Here is a 6,566-nt window from a genome sequence, read left to right as displayed (position 1 = left end):
TTTGAGATGATTTATAACACTATAAAACAACGAAAAAGAAAGAGAAGTAAGCATATAGCTTAGTAACTACGTATGTAATTGATAAACAAATTTAAAAAATGTTTTCATAGATAACATAATTTTAATCAAGCATAAATTTGATATTTATTCAAATTCCAGCAAACTATTTTTCTGTATCGCAGTCACTAAATTATTTTTATCTGGAGCTACGGAACTCCAAATTAACTTCCTTAAGTTTTCCCTGAAACTAGACTCATATACCGTCTTATCATAAAATTTTCAAAATTTTTGACTTGGCCAATTAGTACAGTTTATTCTTTAAAGTCACCACTGTTTCATTGCTCAACATCTCTGACCTCTCTTCACTAAAAATAAATTATCTCACTGTACAGAATTTGGATAATATTTTCGTTTGTTTCTTTTAAAAATAGACTCATTAAGTATTCTAAGCATATAAATTATATCTCATAATTATTGTTTTACAATTTTTATTTATTTTTACAAGTCAAAATAGGGGATTCCGGGATCAATCTGACCCTGCCTCACTAAAATTCAAATATCTCAAAGTATACAACTCTTTTGCTTAATATACTTATTTTATATGAAATTAGACTCATTAAGCTTTAATTACATATCTTATCAAACCAATAAATCAATTTATACAATTTTTGATGATTTTTCAAACTAACATCACTTCCACTGATCGAATCTATTCTGTTTCAATTTCACTCATTTACATAACATTACAACAATTTATTTTGTAAGCACAGTACGAAAATTCATCACTCCAGTTACTCTTTAACAAATTTTCAAACTTCAATCACATACTCATATTTTTTTATCAATACTCATATCTCATTGAACACGTCGGTATAATAGCGAATATTCGGTGGTTTTCACATAGTACCACCCGTGTAATTATTATCATTCGATACACGTAGTAGCCTTCACATAGTACTACACACGTGATCAAACTTTCCGGTTCACGTAGTAGCCTGCACATAGTACTACACACGTGACCAAATACTTTCGGTACACGTAGTAGCTTGCACATAGTACTACACATGTGACCATTATCTATCGATACACGTAGTAGCCTGCACTTAGTACTACACACGTGTTTATAGGGACTTTATTTAAGCCTTTCTTATTCCACAGTCCCATAGAGATTCTTACTTTTCAAGGATTTACAATTTATTCGTACACAAATCACAATTTCAATATTTCAGTCCAATCCCATAACAAATTTAATAATTCAATTCAACTACTTCACTTATTACTTGTCAATGATATATCCACAATTCAAGCAGATTTTAATCGATTCAACCATAAATTCTAAATTTCTAATTGTTATATAACTATTTCATATTCAAACATTTCTAATATATTATAAAAAAATATTAGAAATAGTTATAAACAATAAATTAATTACATATTACTTACCTCGGTGCAAAATATTGGAATTTTGCAATTCAATCCACAATCTTTTCCTTTCCCTTACCGAGGTTGATTCCACGTATTTCTTGATCTATAATAGTAAATTTAACTTGTTTAATATTAAAATTTATCAAAATAATCCTTGACTCAACTTTTGACAAAATTACAATTTTGTCCCTAAACTTTTGCATATTTACATTTTTGCCCCAAAGTTTGGAAATTAAATTTTATTCCTTATTCTTATGTTTTATAACATGCTGAACACTTTTCCCTTCTATGGCAACATCAAATTCTCACTCTAACTCTTACTTATGAACATTAAATACTTTTACCGATTATGTTATTTTGCTCGGTTTCACTTAAAATCGACTAGCAAAAGTTGTTTAACATAAATTATAGCTTCATATTCTTCCATAAAACATAAAAATACATACATTTCACACATGGGTAATTTTTTAAATTTCAACCCTAGCTCAAAATAACAGTAGAAATAGATAAACCAAGCTAAGGAAATCTCAAAAATGCAAAGAACATTAAAAACGGAGTTAAAATGCACGTACAATCAAGCTTGAATGTGAACAAAACCCTAGCTATGGAGTCCTTCAAGTTTCAGCAGCAAACAAATATGGTAACACCATTTTTTACATCTTTTTCCCATTTTAATTCTATTTATTTACTAAATGAGCAAAATGACCTTAAAAAAAATCCTATTTCACTTATTTCTTGTCCATTTTTGTCCATCACTAACTAATGGTCTAATTAACACTAAGGACCCCTAATATATAATTCCATAACAATTAAATAAGTTTAACAAATAAAACTCAACTTTTGCACTGTTTACAATTTAGTCCTTTTAACTAAATTGAGTGCCTAAACGTCAAAATTTTCGAACGAAATTTTCACGAAATCTTTCCGTGAAATTGTAGACCATAAAAATATAATAAAAATAAATTTTTCCTCTTTATATTTGTGTTCTCGAAACCACTGTTCTGATTAAGCCCTAAATCGGGCTGTTACAAGAAGTGAATAAAAGAGCTGGAAATGAAACAAAACCAAAAAAATTTTAAAACAGAATAATCCATCTTTCATTAAGATTTTAGTGCATAATATACAAAATACTACTGCTATTGCAATGGTTAATCATATCCCAAAACTTCAACAAGTATTACATCAAAAAGATTGTATCAACTAACCAAATACAAACTGACACAGTAGGTGTATCATGTTTGGCTGCTTATAGCTACTCTGTCAAGCTAAAACATCAAAATATTGACATACACTTGATACACAATATCAACAGAGGTTAAAATGAAGAAGGAATTTCAAGAAGCAGAGTGGGGGAAGATATAAAAAATGGTGGTCTTGCCTCTCCTCGGTCACGAAGATGGATCCTTTTTTTAATACTTGGATCATGGGTATATCAGGTCGGATCCTAGGTTAGATCCCAATCGGAGTAATTATATTATAATTATATATAACAATTTGTCCCCCACCTTGTCGAAGAAGAGTTATAAAGTGACTCTTTTGAGATAAGCTCACACGTGTAAAGCTTGTAATTTGGGGCGTACTATATAAGTTTTAACTTAAAACTTTACTAAGAAAATTTTGTTGTCTGATGTGTGGTACAATAGTCAAAATTGTATTCCAGAATAACAATAACTGCTTGTCCCGAAGTAAAGATTCGTTCCCCTCATTGACAAAGAAATTAACGAGCTTTAAAATCAACAATTGTGATCATTAATTAATGAGTTGTTATAAAACTAAGGGTTGCAATCTTAAATCAACATACCATAAAAAATCAACTATGAGCGTAGGTCAGCGAGTAATTCAGAATTGCAATATTAAATCAACTAACTCAAATAATTAGAGGTTGTGATATTAAATCAGCGAGCCTTAATAATATCAACTGTGAACGTAGGTCAGCAAGCTGCTAGGAGTTGCGATCTTAAATCAGTGAACTCAAATAAACTTAGGTTGTGAACTTAAATCAGATAACCTTTATAACATCAGCCGTGAACGTAGGTCAGTGAGCTATTTAGGAGTTGCGATCTTAAATCAGCTAACTCAAAGATAGATAGGTTACGACCTTAAATCAATTACCCTTTATAATATCAACTGTGAACGTAGGTCATCGAGCTGTTTAGGAGCTGCGATATTAAATCAGCTAACTTAAAGATAGATAGGTTGCGATATTAAATCAACTAACCTTTATAATATCAGCTGTGAATGTAGTTCATCGAGTTGTTTAGGCGTTACGATCTTAAATCAGCTAACTCAAAGATAAATAGGCTACAATCTTAAATCAACCAACCTTTATAATATCATCTGTGAACGTAGGTCATCGAGTTGTTTAGGAGGCATCATCTTAAATGAACTAACTTAAAGATAGATAGGTTGCGATATTAGATCAGCTAACCTTTATAATATTAGTTGTAAACGTAAGTCGTCGAGTTGTTTAGGAGTTGCGATCTTAAATTAGCTAACTCAAAGATTGATAGGTTGTGATCTTAAATCAGCGAATCATAAATATATCAGCTATGAACATAAGTCATCGAGCTGTTAGTAAACCGAGGGTTACGATCTTAAATCAGCAGACCATAAAGATATCAGCTGTGAATCTAGATCATTGAGTTGTTAGAAAACTGAGAGTTTCGATCTTAAATCAGCGAATCATAAATATAACAAATGTGAATATAGGTCATCAAGCTAATAGAAAACTGAGGGTCGTGATCTTAAATCAGCAAACAGTAAAGATATCAGCTATAAACGTAGGTCAGCTAGTTGTTTTATATGTTTCATTGCTTCTTGTTTGGACAAGTTAAACAACATTTGCAAAGAATGTATTTTTATTGAAAAAGAAAGTATAAAATTCATACATTTATTTACCAGAATATTCATTCACTATTGTAAACTGTAAAGAAAGGAATTATCATTCAGAACTCACTATTAGGGTAAACCCTTCCTATCTAACAAAATCATATAGGTACATTTCTTTGCAAAGAATACTTTAAAAAGGGTTTTAGGTGAAGAATTGTATAGCTTGAGGAGAATAAACCTAATAAGACCAATAAAATTGCATAAGCTATTCAAGCCTTGATCGCAACTCAAAACCATGCTTCTTGATCTTGCATTCTACTAGATAAACATGTCATGCGAGACCAGCAACTACAAGACATTAACTAGATATGAATGTTATCACAAAAATGCCATACTCACTTCACGAATTTAGACCAATGGTAATCAAGAATTATAATGAATAAGCCATTTAGTCCCATTTAAGGGTAATTAAACTATAGTGTAAGATTAAAGATGCTGGTCTGAAGATTTACATACCAATATAGATACTCTCGCTAGTATAAACAAATGTATGGAATAACTATATAACATGTCACTTTCAATGAAATACTACCAAAGCAAGATGTCTCTAAATTCAGCATGTTGTACATAGAAGTGATCTAATATCTTGACATTGTATAGGGTTGAAAGAAATACCATGTCCTTAAATCTCAAATTATATATAAAGGAGAAAAGGTTTAGTAGTTGACATTGGAAAGTTCTTCAAGAATTTTTTCATTCTGGCAAGGTTCCAAAATGTCCAAAGGACAATGTTAGACTAAGAGTCTAGACCTGATTGCATTTAGTTGTAACTGATGAAACAATCAATAGCTAGCAGAAACTTGGCAAGTTTTCCTTCATGCGAGAACAAAATTTTTGGTGAAAACCACTAAAAATCAATTCCAAGTCAGCAATAGAAACTTCATCACAACCAAGACAATAACAACTATAGCATTTTGACAAGATTTTTTTTTTTTTTGCATTTGGGAAATTAACAATATCATTACCCATTATCCAACCAATTCATTAATGATTCACTAAGCTTAACAACCACAAGTACATATACATTCAACTTGAGCATTAACTAGTCTACCAATAGGAAAGAAAAAACACTAGGCATTGCCATTCAAATTGCTGTGAAGACCATTTGGAAATAGATAAAGACAAGATAAAAGTTGAAACAACAAAATGTTAGTAAATTGACTTGCTGATAAATAAATTCAACTTGACCACTAAACACTAAATCTTCCAATAAGAAAGAACAAATGCAAGACATTGCAATTCAAATTGGAAATACATAATGGTAAAAAGAAAATAGTTGAAACAACAAAATGTTAAGCCAATTGACTTTCAAGTATCGCCCAAAATGTACTCCAAAAACTTACTAAAAATAATCAAAGACCTTACTCCCAATTGATTAAGCCTATAATAATAAAATAAATTAAAAGAGATTAATAGTGAAAGGCTATATAAGATATCAATAATATATCTAACCTTCAAAAACCAAATTTTAGAAAGTAATTTATGCAACCAATACAAAAACTAAGAATTCCCCAATAACAAAATTTTAGAAGGTATCCCAGCATGCTATAAACACTTTTAGCATAGCAACTACATTTCCGAATTTATAAGCAACTACATTTCAGAATGAAAAATATTAGCATCATTAAACACAGTGTACATGTTAAATTCAATGGTTGATTGTGAAGAACCTATGATTAATAATATATGAAACTCATCAAAGGGAGATACTAACCTTAGACTCGAGAGGGTTTTAAACCTTTACAAATTGAAACAAAATTAAGAACATTACTAAAATACAATTTGTTATCTTTGTTTCATCTTTGATGCTTTTGACTTTGCTCACAAAGACATCCTTAACATTATAATAGTATAACTAATACTTAAAGATAGTAATGAATAGTAAAAAAATATAACACTATTTCAATCCATTGTAGATTATGGATGAATTAAAAGATGAACCTTTAATACCATATATGTTTATATATCATAAATTCGATAAATTAAACTAATTCAAATTCAAATGTTTTTAAATTTATATTCAAAAATAAAATAAAGAATCAAATAAGCACTTGATATAAATAGGGAAACTAATTATAGCCATTATGATTAGACGTCATAAAAGCAAGTGAAAGAAAAATGTACTAGAAGCAAAACAGTTTCAATAAACAATGACAAATTAACATTTGGTTTTGACGAGAACCATTGAGTTGTAATTGATGCTTGTTTTGGAGAAATACCATTGCTATCAACTTTACTTGAATGAGAAGGAT

This window comes from Gossypium hirsutum, chromosome D13, assembly GCF_007990345.1.
Source record: "Gossypium hirsutum isolate 1008001.06 chromosome D13, Gossypium_hirsutum_v2.1, whole genome shotgun sequence".
Classification (NCBI taxonomy): domain Eukaryota; kingdom Viridiplantae; phylum Streptophyta; class Magnoliopsida; order Malvales; family Malvaceae; genus Gossypium; species Gossypium hirsutum.
Note: the sequence above shows the minus strand (reverse complement) of the source record.